Source organism: Panicum virgatum, chromosome 8K (genome assembly GCF_016808335.1).
Source record: "Panicum virgatum strain AP13 chromosome 8K, P.virgatum_v5, whole genome shotgun sequence".
Lineage (NCBI taxonomy): Eukaryota > Viridiplantae > Streptophyta > Magnoliopsida > Poales > Poaceae > Panicum > Panicum virgatum.
In genome coordinates, this window is record NC_053143.1 from 44,729,194 (window position 1) to 44,752,153 (window position 22,960).

The 22,960-nt window shown below is 47.2% G+C and overlaps 1 long non-coding RNA gene across 1 annotated transcript; it reads right to left on the minus strand.

The window, feature by feature from the left end:
* Window positions 1–21,446: 21,446 nt before the first annotated feature.
* Window positions 21,447–21,841, minus strand: LOC120646346. Its single transcript, XR_005664394.1, has 2 exons — window positions 21,766–21,841; window positions 21,447–21,666 (listed from the first exon to the last, which is right to left on the minus strand). It is a non-coding gene; the product is annotated as an uncharacterized LOC120646346 (long non-coding RNA).
* Between the last annotated feature and the right edge of the window lie 1,119 nt (window positions 21,842–22,960).

Here is a 22,960-nt window from a genome sequence, read left to right on the forward strand (position 1 = left end):
AGTCTCCCGGCCAAAGGCGGTGGCGAGAGGCGGTGCCAGGGGGTCGGCCGAACCCGGACTGGCACCAGTCTAGGTGCACTTTGGCCTGTAATTCTCCCTTATCCTCTCAAGGGCGGTTATCAACGTTTCCATATCTAAAGATGGCGGGAACCGACCTTTCAAGCTATAAATATGACCCCCACACACTCTCTCATGAATCATTCTCTCTCATTCTCATACACAAGGAGGAAAAGTAATAGTAGTGCTCCACTTGTATCATTAGAGTAGGGAGTGTGCGAGGTGGAGGATCAGAGAAGAGCCGGACGTGTCGGCCTCTCTTTGTCTTGTACTTCGACGGATACGAGCATTTGAGTAAGTATCCGGAGTTCATCTTCTGTTAAGTTCTTGGTTTAGTATTCTTAAGTTATTCTTTCATTTACGGGTTCATCGTCCGTTCTCGTAATAGATACTCTAGTAGAGGGCCACTGATAAAGACGGGTAAACCCTGCGCAATGCTAGAGTAAGTAATCGAAGGCTTAAGTGTGGTATTTAGGCTCTAAATTACCTTTGTTTGCCTCGTGCTCCACAGTATTGCGAGGTAGACCGCGGGTGGTGACAGCCCCGTCGGTCCGCTACGAAGTTGCTTCATGGTTAGTGCACTCCCCTCTGTCCGGGTACAGCGTAGAGCAACAAGCCGGAGGGCCCTAACATACCTGGGTCAGACCGGTGCCCGAAGTAAACGAGTGAAGAACCTAAGTCTACCTTACCTTGATTCTTATCCTTAGATAAAACACACTACCCGAAGCTTTCCTACTTCTCGTTCTCCTGGGTTATTCTAGCTAGAAGATCAATGCACCTCCGTTCACTGTGAAATTACGATACCCTGAATACTCTCCGGGTGAAGTGCTACAACGGTATCTTTCGTGCGCTTGCGGATCCTATTTGTGAACGTTAAGAAATACCAACAAGCATTTCTGGCGCCGTTGCCGGGGAACAGTTGCCGTAGTTATCTTCAAACCTAGTTTGCCCGTGTATCTTCTCTTTTATCTTTTGTTCTTTTACATCCTTTTCTATTACCATGGAGCACATGTCTATTCAAAACCTTTATGCTCCTAAGGGCGAGTTCGTAGAGCCACCACAATCGTCAAAGCCAATCACAGCTTCCAGCTTCGAGCTCCGCCCTGTTTTTATAGCCATGGTACGGGAACAAAACTTCTCGGGATACGAGAATTAAAATCCCTACCACCACCTACGAGAGTTCGAGCAATTGTGCTCATGTCTGTCAATCGCAGGCATGGCACAAGAAACACTTCGGTGGAAGTTGTTTCCCTTCTCTCTCAATGGGAAGGCGAGGCAATGGTATGCCCATAATGTAGGGGAGGTAAATGGAGAATGGGATGAATTACGAGACAAGTTCTGTCTTGCATTCTTTCCCATTTCCCGTATCGCTTCCCTACGAAAACAAATTCTCGACTTTCGTCAGGACGAGAAGGAATCCTTAGGTGCAGCCTGGGCCAGATTCTCGCAGCTTACTCATGCCGGCCCAGACTTGTCTATCCCCAACCATGTGTTTCTTCAACACTTCTGGTTAGGGCATAGCAAGGAATCTGCCCTACAGCTTGACATTTCCGCCGGAGGGTCGTTCACACATAAAACCACAGCCGAAGGAGAAGCTCTCTTAGATCGTATCCTAGAGAACACATCCTTCATATAAACCCTTCTGGCATCGGAATCCTCAAGCCATGAGGAAGTTCCATTGGTTGATTCTACACTCCCAAGACCAATTCCCATAGAACCAACCACCGATTTTTCCCCCGAACTAGAAATAATGGAGGAAGAAGAAATTCAACCTCCAGAGTTTCCTTTCAACATCGAGGAGGACATTTTTCAAAATTTCGAGAACACCTCAATGTATCCCCGAGAAAAGAGACCTCCAGTTCCCAAGGACCCCATAACTTCTCTAGATAAAGCTTCTTTACAGGAGGCAGTCAATGGGGTAACTGCTGTCATGAACAGTGAATGGATACGTGAAGGGGAAATGTCACTCGAAGCAATTCAAATTCAAACTCCTTTGTATGCTCTTCCCTGCTTCATCCAAGGGACTGCTGTCTCAGTTTTCTATAGCCCCACGGTTGGAGCAAACATCATGTCTACATCGTTTGCGCTCAGCCATCTAAGCGACAGACCATTGCTCCCAACCTCGAGTTCCTTATGGATTGGACTACACTCCACCATAGAAGGGATCGGAATCCTACATGACATACTAGTTTGGTATGACAACACTGAGATCGCCCTAGATTTTCATATTTTCGAAGTCCAAGACTTCGATGTTTTAATCGGGCATCCCATTGAGAAGATGTTCCAGAACATCTCTTCCTTAGGAACACTCGATGTAACTCTTGGAGATAAGGCCGTTAGCTTACCAATCCTCCGATCAAAAGATTTCGTGGCCGAACCTATGCTCCAAGAAGAATCAGTTGACGAGGTAGAAGCCATCCCTCCTATCGAAACCCCTGAGTCTTCCTTAGAAGAAGATGCTGAACTCTTCACTCAAGAAGAAGACGACCAGGATGAAAGCTTCGAGTTGCCCACTCATGAGCAACCCCCTCATCAACCCATAGAACTGAAGCCTCTTCCATCTGGTCTGCGCTATGCCTTTCTAAATGGCGACACTAAAACTCCTGTCATCATTAGCGACAAGCTATCTGATGAGGAAACAACCAAACTAATCGCCGTTCTAGGAAAGCATAGGGCCATGTTCGGCTAATCACTCCAAGACCTAAAGGGAATCAACCCTACCCTCTGCACACATCGCATTCCTATAGACCCTTCCAAAACACCTTCCAGGGAGCCTCAACGTAGGCTCAACAATGCGATGCGAGAGGTGGTCAAGAAAGAGGTCATGAAACTCTTGCACGTCGGGATAATCTATCTCGTACCACACAGTGAGTGGGTCAGCCCCGTGCAAGTTGTGCCCAAGAAGGGAGGCATGACAGTCGTTGAAAACAATAAAAATGAGCTTATTCCTCAACGAACCGTCACGGGATGGCGGATGTGTATAGATTACTGAAAACTCAATGCAGCCACAAAGAAGGATCACTTCCCGCTCCCGTTTATTGACGAAATGTTAGAACGACTAGCCAAGCACTCCTTCTGTTTTCTCGATGGGTATTCGGGTTATCATCAAATCCCCATCCATCCCGACGACCAAAGTAAGACCACTTTCACATGCACATACGGAACTTACGCCTACCGTAGGATGTCATTTGGGCTGTGTAATGCTCCTGCATCGTTTCAATGTTGCATGATGTCTATCTTTGCGGACATGATCGAAGAAATCATGGAAGTTTTTATGGACGATTTCTCTGTCTATGGAAAAACTTTCGACCATTGTCTTGAAAATTTAGACAGAGTCTTACAAAGATGTCAAGAAAAGGACCTAGTGCTAAACTAGGAAAAATGCCATTTCATGGTCCGAGAAGGCATCGTCCTCGGACATTTGGTGTTCGAAAGGGGAATTGAGGTGGATAAAGCTAAAATAGAGGTCATAGAACAGCTTCCACCTCTAGTAAACATCAAGGGTATCCGCAGGTTTTTAGGTCACGCAGGGTTCTGTAGACGGTTCATAAAAGACATCTCTCAAATCGCTAGACCCCTCACAAATCTGTTGGCTAAGGATGCACCCTTTGAATTCTCTGACGAGTGTTTAAATGTGTTCCACATTCTTAAGAAAGCGCTCGTTTCGGCCCCAATCATCCAACCCCCTGATTGGAGTCTCCCCTTTGAAATAATGTGTGATGCTAGTGATTTTGCTGTTGGGGCAGTCCTAGGCCAAACCAAGGATAAAAAGCATCATGCAATCTCTTATGCTTGCAAGACTTTGACTGGAGCTCAACTTAACTATGCAACAACTGAAAAAGAGCTCCTAGCCATTGTTTTTGCCATAGACAAGTTTAGATCTTACTTTGTTGGAGCAAAGGTTATTGTTTATACTAACCATGCAGCTTTGAAATGCCTGCTCACCAAGAAAGATGCTAAACCTCGTTTGATAAGATGGATTCGCTTACTCCAAGAATTTGATCTTGAGATTAAAGATAAAAAGGGAGTAGAGAATACTGTTGCAGATCATCTATCGCGTATGCAGGTCACTAACTTGCAGGAACTTCCAATAAACGACTTTCTATGCGATGACATGCTTCTGAAGGTGACGGACTCCACCCCATGGTATGCAAATATTGTGAACTTTATGGTTTCAGGATATGTGCCACCAGGGGAGAACAAGAAAAAGCTCATCTTCGAGAGTCGACGACACCTTTGGGATGACCCATACCTGTACAGGGTATCCACAGATGGTCTGCTAAGAAGATGCATACCTGCAGCAGAAGCCTTGCAAATCATTGAGAAATGCCACACCGCAGCATATGGAGGCCACTATGGAGCCTTTAGAGCCCAAGCAAAGATCTGGCAAAGTGGTTTCTTCTGGCCAATAATGTATGACGACACCAGAGAGTATATCCGGAGGTGTCGAAGATGCCAGATGCTGGGTGGCATAATAGCTCGCGATGCAATGCCCCTCACAAACAACCTCCAAATCGAATTGTTCGACGTTTGGGGCATTGACTTCATGGGACCATTCCCGAAATCCCAAGATTGCGAGTACATCTTGGTAGCTATGGTGTATGTATCCAAGTGGGTGGAAGCTCTGCCATGCAGAGCTGCTGACACCAAACATGCTCGAAAGATGTTTCAAGAAGTCATCTTCCCCGGATTTGGAACTCCATGAATGGTCATCAGTGATGGGGGACAACACTTCATCGACAAGACCTTCCAGAACTACCTTAGAGAGTTAGGCGCCAAGCATAACATTGCCACCACATATCACCCACTAACTAGCGGTCAGGCAGAAACTTCCAATAAACAAATCAAAAATATTCTGCAGAAGACCGTCAATGAGATGGGGAAGGGATGGAAGAGTAAGCTACCTGATGCACTCTGGGCATACAGGACAGCATACAAAACCCCCATCGGGATGTCACCTTTCCAACTTGTTTATGGAAAAACATGCCATCTACCAGTGGAGTTGGAGCACAGGGCCCATTGGGCCATCCGGCAATGGAACATGGATTTAAAGCAAGCTGGAAAGGGCCGACAAATCCAACTGGTAGAGTTGGAAGAATGGAGGGAGAAAGCTTACCACAGTGCCAAGATTTACAAGGACAGAACAAAACGATGGCACGACAAGAGGATCAAGCCGAAAGAATTCAAACCCGGAGACAAGGTATTATTATTTAATTCCTAGGTTAAACTCTTTGGCAGAGGAAAACTACGAAGCAAATGGAAAGGACCATACGTTGTCATCCACGCATCTTCACATAGGGCAATCACACTCCAAGAGGACGACGGTAAGTTATTCAAGGTAAATGGCCAGCGTTTAAAAGTTTGTCATACGCCATACAATCCCAGTGAAGAGTTCTTTACTATAAACTTAGTAGAATTTGATGTTTTTCAAACTCTTCACCTCAAACCTCAAGCCCAAAACCACTTGCACATGGGCCAACCCTTGGCCCCCGACCCATGAGAGAAAGGAGAGGACCAGCAGAGCCCAAGTGGGGCCGGCCGAACCCATGGGTCGGCCTACCCCACCTGGCAGCGCAAGCACTTCAAATTTCGTATTTGAAGTCTCTCAAACGGCCACTTTTGATTTCCATACGTACCGGGCTGCAAAATGGAAGTTTTCTCCTGGTTTTGCCTTTAAATTAATCCTCTCCTCTTCCTTTCATCCTCACCTCGATTCTTGATCATCTTGCTCTCCTCCTCTCCACATCTCTGAACATCCCTCATGGCCAGAAAGGCTATCATCCCGTTCGTTGAAGCCTCGTCCACTTTCGCCCTCGAGGGACAGCCCTCGCCGGTGAATCTCGCGCTCGCAGCCATGGAAGTCGACCAGGAAGCCGAGCACATTGCCGAGACACCCTTGGCAGTCATCCCTGCACCAGCGTCGAAGGAGACGCCGAGAGGAGACAATGGGGGGTCGGCCGAACCCATGGTTCGGCCGAACCACCATGGCAGCCCCTCGGCCTCCCCTTCGACACCACACGCCGTCAGGAAGATCTCTGCCAAGAGAGGCAAGCGCCTGGGATCAAGAGGATCTGCTCGGCCGACTACAGGGATGTTGGCGCCAAAAGATGTCTCCAAGGGCCTCTTTGGCGATCTGCTCCCACCGATGCCGTTAGAGGAGGGTCAGGAGTATGTTGACATGCTGTATTCAAAGAGTGGCAATGTCGTTGGCCACAACTATGTAACCACACCCTAACGCACGACCACGACACCTCCGCCACCGCAATGTTTTCACGTTGTTGGCATTCGTACCCCAGGTGGTGGGTATGGCAAGGGGTTGATGCCAGGGCTATCTCCTAAGGATAAAGAGAAGCCGAGTCCATGGCATCCTCTCCTAAGGGTGTCAAGTGCGTAAAGAGGCACATCCCTCCTCATCCGATCACGCGCCCCGGAGGGCAGTACGAGAGCGATGATGAAAAGGTCCTCAAAGGACCAAAGGTCGCCCAGCTCCTCCGCACAGTCATCAAACAACGTGATGGCCACAAGGAGCTTAGCGATTAGGTGGCGGAGCTCACTTTAGAGCTCAAGTCCGTCAAGGACGATTACAACACGCTCCGCCGCAGTCTAGGTGTTAAGATAGAACACCTAGAAAAACATGTTGAGAAGGGCAACCTCTAGATTTGCACATCACCCTTCACATTTATCCTTGGGCACATTACTGCATTTTCTTTTTCAGGTTTTTTTACTTTTATGTATTTCCCTTCTAGATGTAATGTGCCCCCATCTTTGATAATTCAATAAAAATCAACTCCCCAGTTTTCAAACCGGCAGAGTTTTTGTTTTGTTTCTATGTATTTTGAATAAGATCGCAGGTAAAAATCTAGTGTGGGGGGGGCAGCACGCACCTAACACAGTCGACAAGATCAAGATGAACCACACACAGAAATGACAGAGCCAGCAGGGCCTTCCCTGGGCCGGCCGACCCCCTGGTTCGGCCGAGCCCAAGGACGGGCCATCTCGGCCCCGTTTTCTCCTGGACCTCAGTTTGTATCCTTACTTCTGTTTCGCCTATGTTCCAATGAAAATCTTGCGTAAAACCTTTATAAAATGAACAATGCACTCCATGCTCTTCATGATGAAATTCTGCGTACATTTTATTCCGCGCTTTCATCTCATTCTTGTGAACCACTACATCATAGGGAACCCATGCTAATCTAGTAATTGACTTTTGAGATATGGTTAAAATGAATGGAACCTAGTTCTCCCTTGCAAAGTGTTTGGAATTTCTTTTATAAAAAAAATATAGAAAGCATGGCTCTTCGTTTGTTTATAAAATTCCTATCCAAGGCCACACGTTATACAAAGTTGAAAACCTTCTACATTTGCAACTTGTTATCTCATTGAGCTTTGTCAAATTGTTGTGACCCTTTGAGAGATACATTTCATACTCCCATGATCAAGATCACGTACACACCACATATGCATGCCAACTTCTGCACTGGAAGTTGCGCACTTTATCCATGCCCTGCCACTAAATAGAACCCCATGCTATTCATGACCTTCCTCTCCAAAGTTACAAGGACATGGGCTAAAGAAATGAAAGACAAGCTCAAGAAAGCATGATGAAAAGAGAGAGAGAGAGAGAGAGAGAGAGAGAGAGTTGGACACATGAAGGTCCAAAGTTTTCAAAAAAAATGGACACGTGAATGTCCAAGTATTCAAATAGCCCATGTCCAAATAAAGAACGAGAAGAGAAATAGTTCATGAAAGGAGTTCACACATCATCCACATAGAAATTCACACACATGCACATCTTGATTAAGGATTATGACTTGTTTTCTCCTAAGGATCTGGTCTTTAACTCAGCAACATATGAGGAACAGGTATGCCTTCAACCTTTTTCCCTACCATGAGCTCCACATAAGCCTTTTTAGAGGTAGGATAAAAAGAAGGCAACACTTTGCCTTGGTGAGGAATCCAAAAAGCAAAAAGAGAGATCGAGGGAACAAACTGAGGAGCTAGGGCTATGTTTGATTTTGAAAAAAAACTTTTTAAAAACCCAAGCCTCTGAGTAAGGAAGACTAAGGAACCTGAAGTTTAAACTGTTCCAAGTTTCAATTACCATGGTAAGCGTGGTAGACACATAAAAAGTTCACAAGTCTGGGAAAAGGCTTGGAATGACTTGTATGTAGGTTTCTTCAAAGGAGTTGCATCCTCCTTAGTCTTCGCCTCTTCACTCAAGGACGAGCAAAGGCTAAGTGTGGGGGTGTTGTTGACGGTCCTTAAGTCAGAAATAAAGCCGTCAACTCCTGCATCTTTTCCTAACTTTCAAACCACCAAAACTAGTGATAGGGCTTATTGCTAACCATTTCCACGAGTTTTGGTGATTCTTGGATTGCAAGCACCCATATGCGGAATAAGGAGAAAACAAGCACAAGACAAACATAAACAAACAAAAGACTTCATCCTGCGTTACACTTACAAGAAGGGCCCATTCGTTAGAGCAAACCGACGTACAAGACCTCGGCCCACACATATCAGAGAAGAGGACCCACATGTCAGTCTCTCGGCCAAAGACGTTGGCGAGAGGCGGTGCCAGGGGATCGGACGAACCCTTGGTTCGGCCAAACCTGGACTGGCACCAGTCCAGGTGTACTTTGGCCAGTGATTCTCCCTTATCCTCTCAAGGGCGGTTATCAACATTTCCATATCTAAAGATGGCGGGAACCGACCTTTCAAGATATAAATAGGACCCCCACACACTCTCTCATGAATCATTCTCTCTCATTCTCATACACGAGAAAAGTAGTACTAGTGCTCCACTTGTATCATTAGAGTAAGGAGTGTGCGAGGTGGAGAATCAGAGAAGAGCCGGATGTGTCGGCCTCTCTTCGTCTTGTACTTCGACGGATACGAGCATTTGAGTAAGTATCCGGAGTTCATCTTCTGTTAAGTTCTTGGTTTAGTATTCTTAAGTTATTCTTTCGTTTACGGGTTCATCGTCTATTCTTGTAACGGATACTCTAGTAGAGGGCCCCTGATAAAGACGGGTAAACCCTGCGCAACACTAGAGTAAGTAATCGAAGGCTTAAGCGTGGTGTTTAGGCTCTAGATTACCTTTGTTTGCCTCGTGCTCCATAGTATTGCGGGGTAGACCGCATGTGGTGACAGCCCCGTCGGTCCGCTACGAAAGCTGCTTCGAGGTTAGTGCACTCCCCCCTGTCCGGGTACAGTGTAGAGCAACAAGCCGGAGGGCCCTAACATACCTGGGTCAGACCGGTGCCTGAAGTAAACGAGTGAAGAACCTAAGTCTACCTTACCTTGATTCTTATCCTTAGATAAACCACACTACCCGAAGCTCTCCTACTTCTCGTTCTCCTGGTTATTGTAGCTAGAAGATCAGGGCACCTCTGTTCCCTGTGAAATTACAATACCCTGAATACTCTCCGGGTGAAGTGCTACAACGGTATCTTCCGTGCGCTTGCGGATCCTATCTGTGAATGTTAAGAAATACCAACACACACCAAAAAGCCAAGGGGCTATCGACCCAAAGAAAGGGCACGAAGCCAAAACACCTTCGGCACTAGTATAAAGTGCATAACTAACACTAAAATGCCAAGGGGCTATCAACTCAGAAAGGACACGAAGCCAATACACCTTCGGCACAAGAGTAAAAGCGAATGAACCACACAAAAGCTAAGGGGCTTATGATATAAAAAATAAGACCTTCATGGGGCATGCGCAATAAAACCAAAATACAGTCCTCCCCCTGAACTCACACCTTCGGAGCAAATCTGCAAAGGAGGGGGGAGACGTTTTCAAAACTTCTGCAAATTTGCCCCAAAGGTCCAGAACTTCCGGCGAACAAGAGCTTGGGAGGGGGGAGACATTTTCACAAGTAAAGCTCTTGCCTCCCGAAACAAAATACCACAACAAGAAAAACGTCAAACCATCGCGAAGGATGGAATAGATATTGGCAAGCCATCATGAAGGATGGAACAGATATTTCTAGAAAGCAAAGTATGCATACGAACAAACCCAATCACACTCCTTTTTCCTAGACAAGAGAGAACTAGAGAAAAAATTCCTTCCCACCTTCACAAATAAGCAGTCACTCATCTCGAAGGATGAGGCACTAGAGAAACAAAAGGAGTGTCGCAGGTTCATTACAAACTCTGGCTAGACCATAGCAAAAATTCAGCGACATTAGCACCTGGATTAGCAAAGCTGTAATGTTCCTAGTCTACTCTGCTCACCACGACCCCCTCGCCATGAATCCGCAGCGGACAAATGTACAAAGCCGGATTAGCCGGCACGATTGCCTGAACAAAAAAAACAGTAGCAAGTTACAGTGCAAAGCCAACATATACTCCATGACAGCTCATCACTCCAAAGATAGGCTAATCTACACCTTCGAGCCATTGTCTTCGGGATTAGCATCCAAGCTCACCCTCGAACCGCCGTCAATGTCTTCAAGCCGAGCGCCTTTGTCAACTACATCCTTCGCAGCTTCGCGAGCCCTCTTCACCTGAATCAAAACCGACCAAATCAAAAAGAACTGCACAGCTTGATGGAACAACAAGATCAATAGACAAAACCAAAGTCTAGAGGAAACTCACCTCTTCCAGCCTTCTCCGTGCGACTTCCCTCCCAAAAACCTTCCAAAACCTTCGGAGAAAGGACTTTTCTTCACTGCCTGGATCTTTGCGATATCATCTCCAAGATCAGCATACTCAAGGCATAATCTCGGGAAGCAAGTTTGTCAATCTCAGGACAACCTTCGCGACACAAAAGAGCAAAGATGATTTCGCATGTCATCACAGCAGTGTTGTCTGAGACATTGATCAATACATCCTTTAGCATCCCAAATTTGCTCAACAACCAATCGAGCAGCCCAGATGCTCCTTCCTCTGCTTCCCCGAGAAAAGGCGAAGGTTCGGCACCGAATGTCGCCAACGCCTCTCGATATTCCTCTCGAATGGCTGCACTCTTCGCAGTAATCTCCTGAGTATCCGTCTCCCAAGTCGAACGGTCTTCCTCGGCTTCCTTCTCAAGCTTCGAGATAACATCATTCTTCTTTTCAACGTCAACCTTGAGCTGACGAACTTCTGTTTGAAGATTACCAATCCGAGTGTTGTCACGGTCAATAATACCATGAAGGTTCTCCAGAACCCCTTCATCAAGCTCGATCTTCTCCTGCATCTTGTTGATAATCTCCTCTTGCTCAGTCACCTTCTCTTGACGAAGGTCACTCTGAGATTTCAGAGAATCCCGAAGGTTGATCAAAACCTTATCTCATCTTTTAACCTCTTAGTCTCCTTTGTCAACTGAAGGATGTCAGTAGACTTCGGCAGGAATTGAGTTTCATCCTTCCTGGCACCAGAAACGGCTGCACGGCTCGCCAAAAGGGCCTGCACAAACTGAAACCCATTAGTTATCCCTCTCTAGAACACCCAGGCAAAGAACAGGGAAAATTTACGCACCTTCAAGCACAAGGACGCCGTAATCCTCCCAAGATCTCCTGTGCCATATCCGCTCAAGCTCTTCACAAAACCTACAAAAACCAAACACCATCGGTACAATGCATAGTACCCATTGAATAAGATAACCCTAAGCCAAATCATTCACCTTCAGAATCGAAGCTCTCGACATCTTCGGGAAGAGCTGGCCGACTCCTCGATTCCCCCTGGGTAGAAGTCCCGATACCCGGAGGTTCCAGCTCTAACAGCTCTCCAAGTTTAGAAACCATCGTCGCAACATCTACTTCAATAGCATACTGAAGGTACTGGTCAACATCGGGACCCTGAAAAGCAAGGCGACGAGGAATCAAAAAGGTACCTAATTCAGAAAATTTGTTGGAGCCCTCTGCCACAGGTCCAACAGTCGTTTCCTAGATCTCCCGACGCTCCTCCTCCTTGCCGCTAGGAGGGGAAGCCCCCGGCTCATCCGAAGCTCCAGCATCTTTGACATCTTGAACTGAAACAAAGGGGGCTTCCTCCTCGTGAACAATAACTTCTTCTTCAAACGACCTCTCGCCATCCTCACCTCCCACAGCTTTGTGGGAAACCTTCGGCAAGGCCTTTGGCGATTCTTCGTCGCTGTCATCATCAAGTAAATTAACCATTCGAAGAGGGGCACTCGACCTCTTCAGAATATTGAGAAGCATAGGGCCAACGCTGTCCGACTCTGCACGAAAGGAACCAAATTGATCAAGATAAAGGTGAACTCTTTTACCGCGGCGCAAGCGCCAAGGAACACTACTCTCCGTCGCACGAAGCTCCCTCATAAAAGCATCACTGCCCATATCTTCCTTAGCAATACGAAAACAATAACCGCCAGGGTAAATACCTTTCTTTTTTGAGTCCCCCACCTTGCCCTCAATAGACTTGGAGCTGGGTGCCCGTGGAGGTTTCTCGGAGGATCCCTTTGCAACATCGGATAAGTGAGCAACTTTCGCACTCGTAACCTTCACCAGACGGCCTCTACTTGCCTCAGAACCAGCTTTCTTAGCTTTCTTCGAAGCTGGCTCATCAGAAACCTTCGCAGAAGAGGCGGGAGTACCCGAGCCTCTTCCCCTCTTCTTACGTGGAGCCTCGTGAGGACCATAAGCAACCCTCATCTCGACGAAGGTGCAGTTCACCCTGACCTGCTCCAAACAAATCTCTACAAAGGAATCTTGTTCCTTAGGAATATAAGGGCCAACAAGGACAACAGCCTCCTGCTCAATCTCTTCCACAATAAGTTCATCAGATGCCTCCATAGGTTTTTTCAAACCAAACTTGGGAAAGGGCAACTTATCCTTCAACCCACTGACCTCAACCTTCGTAAAAGATCTAGGCAACCACCCATCAGATAACGGCCAGATCTTTGCTGCCTTCTTCAACCAAATCATGGCCGCCAATAATGCCTGCCGCAGAAGCAAAAGCAGAGCAGCATTCTTTGTAACTAGGCACCGCCCTCTTGAACTCTGCCTTGGTCACATGATTGAATGGCTCAATCTTCGCAGCAAGGGGATAGGAAACCCCACGCGAAGGATCCAACGCTGGAAAAGCAATCTTAGCGTAAAACCAATACTGAACCCAATCGTCTTCCCATTTGTTCTTCTGACAGTAAGAAAGTTCCGAACGCTCAATCTTTTGAGCCTTGTTCGCTCTCCTCGGGTTGAAAGAACAACAACCACTCTAAGCAGAATACAACTGATCATCATCGTCAAAAGTAACCTTACGACCCTATGGATGCATCTTATAAAGCCTGCAAAAGGCATTGGCATTCACCGGCCCCCTGAAGGTCTTGACTGCCCAGAAAAATTTCGACAATTGCACAATGGCGTTGGACGTCAGCTGGTGCATCCTCAAACCAAAATGACCAAAAATCTCTGGCACCGCAGGGTCGAGGGGAAACCGGAGACCAGCAACAAAGAAATCCCAAAAAACAACACACTCTCCTTCCTGAGGATCGGGTGTCTCCTCACCTTCGGGAGCATGGCATACTCCAGGCTCAAAGTACCCCTTCTGTACATATCCATCAACTAAAACCTTGGTAGCAAGGGACGGTCCAAACCTCAAAGTTGGCGGAGGTTTCTCCCTGCTACCCATAAGCTCCGAAGGGTCAGCGTCAACGCTCGAAATATCTTCCTCGTTCTCAGACAGCTGCGGCTCGTCAACCGAAGGTTCAGGATCTACAGCTTTGGCTGTAACCTTCAAACAGGCCATATCTAAACAAACTAACCAATCAAAAATCGAGAAAAAAAATCGCCAAAGTAAACACAAGGAAAAGAATAAGTAAGGGAAGTAGCAAACTCACAACAACCAATGAAAGCAATCCGAAGCTGTGGGATGGTCGCTTTCACTTCGCAAAGGAGGGGGTGAATCAGCAATCGCCGCATGTCAAAAGCTGACAAGCGGGTGAAGGTTCACAACAATCATGAGCATGAAAGCGACCCCCACTCGACCTCCTTTTATAGGGGGGTAAAAAAACATTGTACACCACAACGGTAAAATCGAGGAGAAGTTCAAACGTCGCCAAATCAAATCACGACACGTGTGAGCAAAACCTTCGGCTCGTACCAACCTCCGACTTTTGGGGGAGACGTTTTCGGGGGAAATAGACAATCCTTCCTTTTTTTGAGGGTTCGGCCAGTCGGAGCCAGCCCTCGCCCACGAGGGGCTACTGTTGGGGATTGCCCCCACGGAGGTGGCACCTCCCGAAGGTCACTCAAAGGTTAGCAGAAAAAAACTTATAATCCACACAATCCCGTTTCTATTGAACTGCAGGGTAAAGTGAAAAAGGAACCTTCGGATGATGTTCCCCGAAGGTTGGACGGCTGAAGCTTCGGCACTGTGAGGAATACTCGGTGGACACTGATCTCGAGAACCGACCTAAAGAACCTTCGGTCGTCTGCGCGAGGGGTTTGAGACCAAGGCCTCGCCATGCCCCGAAGCCTGCCAAAGATACATCTATCGAAGGTTAAATCCGAAGGTTACAAGAAAGATCACGTGTGATGCGTGATTTCGGATTGGAGTATTCAAGTCGGACATTCTAACATAGAAAAATGACCAAAAACCCCTACTGTACTATCTGAACCTCCGAATATAGCGAAGGGGTCTTTTGGAAATGATGTAATAAGGTAGAGGGTATAAATAGACCCCCATCTTAACTTTGTAAAGGGTTGAACTTTTCTGGAATTATAGTACAACTACAATTGTGCCATTGATTCTAATTGTTCAATACCTTCGGCTCACTTTCATTGATTATTGTTTCCTCTGTTTGGAGATCGCAAGCTTGACATGATATTGTTTTGTGTATCCTATACACAGCTAGTGAAAGATTTTAAAGAAAGATTCTGCAAAAAAGTCATTGATCTGAACTGCAAAATTATACTAGCAACTGAACAACCCACACCGCTAATAACTAAAGCACAGCTAATGAGCTAAGACGAGAACAGTATTATGATTTGCTCTGCAATGATTTGGTTTACCAGAAGCCAGATCGGCAATCGTGACCAGGAACGCCCAATCGCTGCGTAATGCTGGTTGCCTGTGCTTTGCTTTTGCGTACCGCGCGTCGATCGTCGGAGAAGTTGCGCCGTCGCCGGCACGCCATGGTGTTCCGGCAGGCTTGGGGAGGCGGTGGAGCTCCAGCCCCCCGGCCCCCTCCGCTTCGCTGGCGCGGCCTGTGCAGGTCGGGCAGCTGCCGCCGCCGACGCGCCGTCTTCCGTGGCAGGCATGCAGGCCCAAACATGCGTCCGTTAACTCTTGAGTGGGCTTGGCGATCGTTAACCAGCAGCTGACCCAAAAAGTTTTCTTCAATGTATGTGCGTTGGGCCGGGCCAAAATGAACGGGAGGATGTGCGTGCTAACAAGTTATGTGTGATTTGGGCTATCTTTCTATACACGGAATAATGGGCTGCTCAGCAGGAGCCAGGACAGCTACTTGCTCCGCGGCGGTCACGTTGGTCGTGATTGGTTCACTTCCGCCTGCAGCCTGGCTCGTACCGAGCAACCAGGCCCCCAGCATCCAGGCTTGCTAGGTGCAGCAGCCTTTTGTTTGGTGGTTGTTTCCAACCAGCCAGGCTAGATGGAGTTGATGTTTGGTTGCCCAGATGAAGCAGCATCCAGTGCCTTTTCCCTCTCTGCACGCTGCACAGCTCGCTCACGCTCGCACTGCACGAGCCAGGCTCTGGGGGAATGAGGAAAATTTCTGTATCCCGGGAGCCAGGCTAGGAAGCACTTTTTGCATGCATCGAGCCAGGTTGTCAGCAGCCAGGCGCCGGCTTCGACTACTGAAGAGGGAGGAGGAAAGCTGCGTCACGCAATCGGGCTATGCGGCCCAACAAGCGTTACACGTGAGATGAGTGGGTTACTCTGTAATGAGCTTTTGGTTAGCTAGGCCCATGCGACTCTTGGTGTGTGTTTTAACCTGTATCGTTGGCGTGAGGAAGGGGAACGAAACGAATCGAGCAGCGGCGGCTACGCTGGAGGCTAGCGCCAGCGACGAACTCTGTATCTCCGTATTCGTCGTAAGAAGCTGGTATCCGATCATAGATCCTCACAATTGGCATCAGAGCCAGGTACCCAGGATCCACCCTACCACCACCATACCCGTTTCCAAGTGAGAGTTGGAGCGATGGCGCCCGTGCTTGATCCGATGGCCCTGTGCTGGCCAAGCTGGAGGAGTTTGGCATGAAGCTGGACTCCAAAGCAGAGGAGACGAGCCGCAAGTTGGAGGAAGTTCAGAACACCGTCCACGGCGTCGAGTACTCGTTGCGGCGGGTGACCGAGGAGCAAGAGTCCCTGGCGAACTGGAGGCCCAAGAAGGATCTGAAGCCGAAAGCTAAGGATCTGGGGGAGATACCTGCTTCTGCCTATCTGGAAGCCACCCACGATCATGTGGAGGTATCTGGGCAATTCGGCCACGGCTCACCACCACACCACCGGGGGATCGGCGCAGGGGTCGTTACCACTCTAGTGCCGCCTCCGGTCAAAGGTACGCCCAAGTTCCAACAATACTCGCTAATTCCTTTCCGCGATTCCTCTGATTCCATGAGATTGGGTAGAGCACAACTGTGGAGTTCCTTGATCCCTCAAGTGAGTTTTCCTAGATTTGATGGATCCAATCCGAGGGTGTGGAAGAAATTATGTGAGAGTTTCTTTAGTCTGTATGATGTCCCTAGAGATATGTGGGCGAAGTTAGCGTTAATGCATTTTGATGGGTCGGCTGTGTTTTGGTTACAATCAGCTGAGGATAGGTTGCTGAGTCTATCTTGGGAGGAGTTGGGAGAGGCCGCTATTAATCGCTTTGGTAGAGACCAGAATAGCCACCTGATGCGTCAATTTTTTCACATCCATCAGACAGCATCGGTAACCGAGTACATAGAACAATTTGATACTCTGGTTCACCAATTGCTGGCATATGACCCGTCCTTGAGTCAAGTCTTTTTAGCAAGTCGTTTTGTTGAGGGTTTGAAACATGAAATTTGAGCTGTTGTACTTATTCATAGTCCTCAAGACCTCGATACTGCGAGTTCTTTGGCTTTGATACAGGAGGATGCGTTGCAGTTTCAACCTCAAAGAGAGTGGAGGAAAACGGAGAATTATGCAGCATCTTATGCAAATGGAGTCAATACTGTTGTCAAGAAAAACACAAAGGCCACTGCTCTGCCATTACCAGCACCGCCGGTGTCTAATGGTGTCAAGGCAACTACTTCTCCCAGTGCTTCCGGTGGTTCTAACAGCAGAAAAACAGAGGATAGACTGGGGGCTATCAAAGCTTACAGGCGTGCTAATGGCATGTGTTACAAATGCGGTGAAAAGTGGTCTCCTAGTGGTCATACTTGCCCCACAAGTGTATCTTTGCATGTGGTGGAAGAACTGTAGGCTATCATGCATGAAGAGGAAGAGGTTGAGGTGATGAATCAGGACAGTGACACCAATTCTAGGGGCCAACAAGAGGACCAGTTGCATTCTATTTCACAGCAAGCTCTTGATGGTATTGAAACTAAGAGAACAATCAGATTGAGGGGTTTTCTGGGAGGACAAGAAGTGTTAATGTTGGTGGATTCTGGGAGTTCTTCCAGTTTTTTCAGTGACCATTTGGTAGACAAAATACCAGGAGTGCAATCTCTTGACAACAGCATCAAAGTGAAACTGGCAGATGGGGGTGTTCTGTCCTGTTCCAAGCACATACCCAGTTGTTCCTGGTTCTGTCAGGATCAGACTTTCCTCTCTGATTTGAAGGTGTTACCATTGGGGTGCTATGATGTCATTCTAGGAATGGACTGGTTAGAAGAACATAGTCCCATGATAGTGAATTGGAAAATGGAGCTAGCATTTCAGCACCAAGGAAACTCTGTGCAGATTCAAGGTGTGAAATCCAAATTGCAGCATTGTCTAACTATCTCCTTGTATTAGTTAGAGTCCATGCTGAAGCATGATACTGTGGTGCATACAGTTGAGTTGTGTACTTTGTCAACTTCCCCAGAGGTTAAAGAACTGCCTGAATGCTTGAAACCATTGCTGGAGGAATTTCAAGGACTGTTTACTGTACCCACTGGATTACCACCAAAGAGAATATATGATCACACCATACCCTTAATGGCAGGAGCCCAACCTTTTAGGTTAAGGCCATACAGATACACACTAGCCCAAAAGGATGAGATTGAAAAGCAAGTGCAGGAGATGTTGCAAAGTGGAGTGATACAACACAGCTCTAGTCTCTTTGCTTCCCCAGTTCTTTTAGTAACGAAGAAGGATGGCACGTGGAGACTATGTGTGGACTACAGAAGACTTAATGCTAACACAGTGAAGAACAAATTTCCCCTGCCCATAATTGATGAAATCTTGGATGAATTGAGTGGAGCAGCAGTGTTCACTAAGTTGGACCATAGGTCTGGCTACCATCAGATTAGGATGAAGGAAGGAGAAGAATACAAAACTGCTTTTCAAACACACTCTGATCATTATGACTATAAAGACATGTCCTACGGACTCACAGGGCCCCAGCTACTTTTCAGGGAGTGATGAAAGCTGTGCTAGCACCTTTGCTGCGGAAATGTGTGGTAGTGTTCATTGATGACATATTAGTCTACAGCAAGAATATGGAGGAGCATAAGCAGCATTTGAGACAAGTGTTATTGTTATTATAGCAACATCAGTTACACCTGAAATTGTCAAAGTGCTCATTTGCTCAAGACAGTTTGGAGTTCTTGGGTCATGTAATTAGTAAGGATGGAGTGGCGACTGATCCAACCAAAGTAAAAATTGTGCAAAATTGGCCAGTTCCTCAGAGTGTCAAGGATGTAAGAAGTTTTTTGGGGATGGCTAGGTATTACAGAAAGTTTGAAAGAAACTTTGCAATTTTGAGCAAACCCCTTACACAGTTGTTGAAAAAGGGAGCCTTCTTTCTTTGGACATCAAAACACCAACTGTCTTTCTGGGCTTTGAAGCATGCCCTGGTATCTGCACCAGTTTTGGCACTGCCTAACTTTCAGAAACAGTTCCTGCTTGAAACTAATGCTTGTGATAAGGGCATAGGAGCGGTTCTGCAACAAGATGGTCACCCTGTAGCTTATATTAGCAAGGCATTGGGACCCAAGCACCAAGCATTGTCTACTTATGAAAAGGAATGCCTAGCAATTTTGTTTGCTGTGGACTATTGGAGGCCATACTTGCAGCAAGGGGAGTTCATTATTAAAACAGATCAGCCAAGCCTCATCCATCTCGATGATCAAAGGTTGACAACACCTTGGCAACATAAGGCATTAAAAAAATTGATGGCCCTTCAGCTCAAAATAATGTATAAGAAAGGGGTGGAAAATAGAGTGGCTGATGCACTCTCTAGAAGACCTCATGATTCTGAAACTGAAAGTTTACAGATAGCTGCACTGTCCACTGTCAAGCCTATATGGTTAGAGGAAGTGATATAGGGGTATCAGACAGATGTGGAAGCTCAAAAGATGATCACAGCCTTGTTAGTGGTAACTCCTGTTACAAATTTCACATTCAAGGATGGTCTACTCAGATTTAAGAATAGAGTATGGTTCGGACACAACAAGGGTCTGCAGCAAAAAGTCTTGCCAGCTTTACATTGCAGTGCTCTTGGGGGGCATTCTGGGTTCCCAGTAACTTACAAAAGGGTGAAAGCTATTTTTGATTGGCCTGCTTTGAAGGCCACAGTCCATACTTTTTTTTGTCTCAGTGCACTATTTGTCAGCAAGCTAAACCTGAAAGAGTGAAGTATCCAGGATTGCTTCAAACCTTACAAATTGCTCAACACAGCTGGCAAATTATTTCTATGGATTTCATTGAAAGGCTCCTAAAATCAGGCCATTACTCTTGCATCCTAGTGGTGGTGGATACTTTTTCTAAGTATGCTCATTTCATTCCATTAGCCCATCCTTTCACAGTTTTGACAGTGGCCAATACCTTTGCGAACAATGTGTACAAATTGCATGGATTGCCTCAGTCCATTGTGTTAGACCGTGACAGAGTGTTTACAAGTAACTTGTGGAGGGAGCTGTTCAAATTAACTCACACTCAGTTGCGCCTGATAAGTGCTTATCACCCACAGTCGAATGGGCAAACTGAAAGAGTCAACCAGTGCTTAGAAACATACCTAAGGTGTTTTGTTCAAACATGCCCAAAGCAGTGGGTCAAATGGTTGCCACTTGCGGAGTTTTGGTATAACTCTTGCTATCACTCTAGTACTAGTAAGACCCCCTTTGAGATTGTCTATGGCCACACACCAAAACACTTCGGCTTGGATGTGGTGGAGTCCTGTGCAGTACCTGATCTGCAAGAATGGTTAAAAGAACGGCAGTTGATGACCAATTTGGTGCTGCAACATTTACAGCGTGCTCAACAAAAGATGAAAATTCAAGCTGACAAGAATAGGACTTAGCGCCATTTTGAGGTGGGTGGTATGGTCTTTGTGAAGTTGCAACCATATGTTCAACAATCAGTTGCCTACAGAGCTAATCATAAACTGGCTTTTAAGTATTTTGGCCCCTTTGAAGTCTTGCAGAAGATTGGTATGGTCGCTTACAAACTGAAATTACCATCTGACAGTACTATCCACCCGGTCTTTCATGTCTCTCAGCTAAAGAAGGCTATTGGTGACAAGTCTCAAACTTCCGCGGTGATCCCTAATCCCTCTGATTCTCATCCTGACCCTGAAGCTGTTGTAGGGGAAAAGCTGTGTGATCATCATGGCAAGGTTCATCCTCAACTGCTGATTAAGTGGAAGGAGTGGCCCAATAATATGGCCACGTGGGAGAAGCTCCAAGACCTATCTGAAGCTCAGAGAAGCTCACTTGTCTCGAGGACGAGACAGTTCTTTAGGGGGAGGGGATGTCAGCAGCCAGGCGCCGGCTTCGACTACTGAAGAGGGAGGAGGAAAGCTGCGTCACGGCAATCGGGCTATTCGGCCCAACAAGCATCCACGGGAGATGAGTGGGTTACTCTGTAATGGGCTTTTGGTTAGCTAGGCCCATGCGGCTCTTGGTGTGTGTTTTAACCTGTATCGTTGGCGTGAGGAAGGGGAATGAACAAAAAGGAGAAACAAATCGAGCGGCGGCGGCGGCTACGGCGCTACGCTGGAGGCTAGCGCTGGCGACGAACTCTGTATCTCCGTATTCCTCGTAAGAAGCTGGTATCCGATCGTAGATCCTCACACAAGTTCAGTAAGGGCGTGATTGGTTTCCTTCCCGGCCGAGCCTGGCTCGTACCAGGGGGCCAGGCTGAATCCATGCAAGAACGGTGTGTTTGGTTGCCTGTTTTTGTCCAGCCAGGCTCACGCTAGCAGCTGTTTGATTGCATGTATGTACAAGAACTTCTAACGTGCAGATGCAGGCAAGTTTGACTGGTTGCCTGGTTACAACAAGGTGCAGTCACCTCTTGAATGCAATGGTGATGTTACCACCAGCTAGATGAGCTATGGAGGCCAAATAACAGCAACTTTCCAACCAATATTACATCATTTCCAAATTAACAAAACGGCATCGTTGACATGGACATATGCTCAGATTGAAATTATAACCCAAATTAGGGGAACCATCATCGCTTTTTACCACAGCAACATACTACCGGACCACACAGCAGAAGGGGGAAAGTGAAGGGAGGTTGATCTACGGTCCTGCATAAAAAAGATGATGTTTACTATCTGGGAACTCGCAAGGATGGCAAACAATAAGAACAAATCAAAATCCCACGTACCAAGGACTAGATTTTTTACCTTAAAATAAGTCAACAACTGAGACCCACTCGATTGCTGCAGATTTGAGAAGGGAAAGTGAGGCGTGGCATGAGATCTGCATCAAATCTTAGGGTAAATAAACTAGGGAAGGTGAGAAAAATGGATGGGGAAGGAGAAAGCACTTGCCTATGCAGAGATCTGGGAACTCCCTACTGCAAAACAAAAATAGGATGGACGAGAGGCTAGGGCCTGCATCCAATCCATGATGAGCAGAAGGAAATAGAGAAGAGGAGAGGAAGATAACAGAGAGAAGAGACGAGGAAGATATATAGCTCACCTTGCGGAGAAAGCAGAGAATGGAGAGAGAGAGCGCTGGCGGTGGGGGTGAGGATAAGGCTAATCGGTGGCACGAAACGAGGATGGTAACCTAGACTTTTCCCGCGTGTCTGCGCTCAGCTGCAAGCACGCTCGCGAGTCGCATCGCGCCAGCCAGGCTCCGAGGAAACGCTGGAAAAATCCGTATCCCGCAAGCCAGGCTCGGGAGCGTCTTTTGCATCCGGGGGCCTGGCTCAGTAGCCGGTCCAGGCAACCAATCATGACGAGGTTGCACCCTACGGGCCTGGTTGGGATGAATGCAGGCATCCAATCACACCCTAACTACTCCAAGCAACCAATCAAGCGGAGGTTGTATGTGACGAGCCTGGCCCAAGGAAAACCAGGAAACCAATCAGCCCCGTAGTCGCCCAGGAACAGGTACTTGGTCCGCGGCGGCTGGCGGCGGCCCAGCAAGCTGTCGGATCTCCCCCTCCGCCAGCTGCTGCTCTGCTGCTTCCCGCCGGCCGGCCGCCACCAGATCGCGTCGTCAAGAGCCGCGCGGCTCATCTCCATGACGATTCGATCTGGTCCTGGGTCTGCTGATATGAATAGAAATATAGAATAAATAAAGTGATGGAGAGGTAGAGGAAGATGAGAGCGACAGATAAGAGGTGGGCCGGGCAAGCAATGGAGGAAAGAGAATGCATTCATTCATTCGTATCATCAGCACCAAGGACCAAGCAAGCAAATAAAAGATGAATGGTCATGCACGGTCCATTTCTTTCTCTATTTTTTTTTGCGCCAATGTTGTTCAAAGCATTCACGAAGAAGCGATGGGACCGGATGGCCATGTTGTCTGAGAGATCAGAGCAAGCAGAAGTGATTTCCAGAAGCGGTTGGAATAGCTAAGTCAATGCTT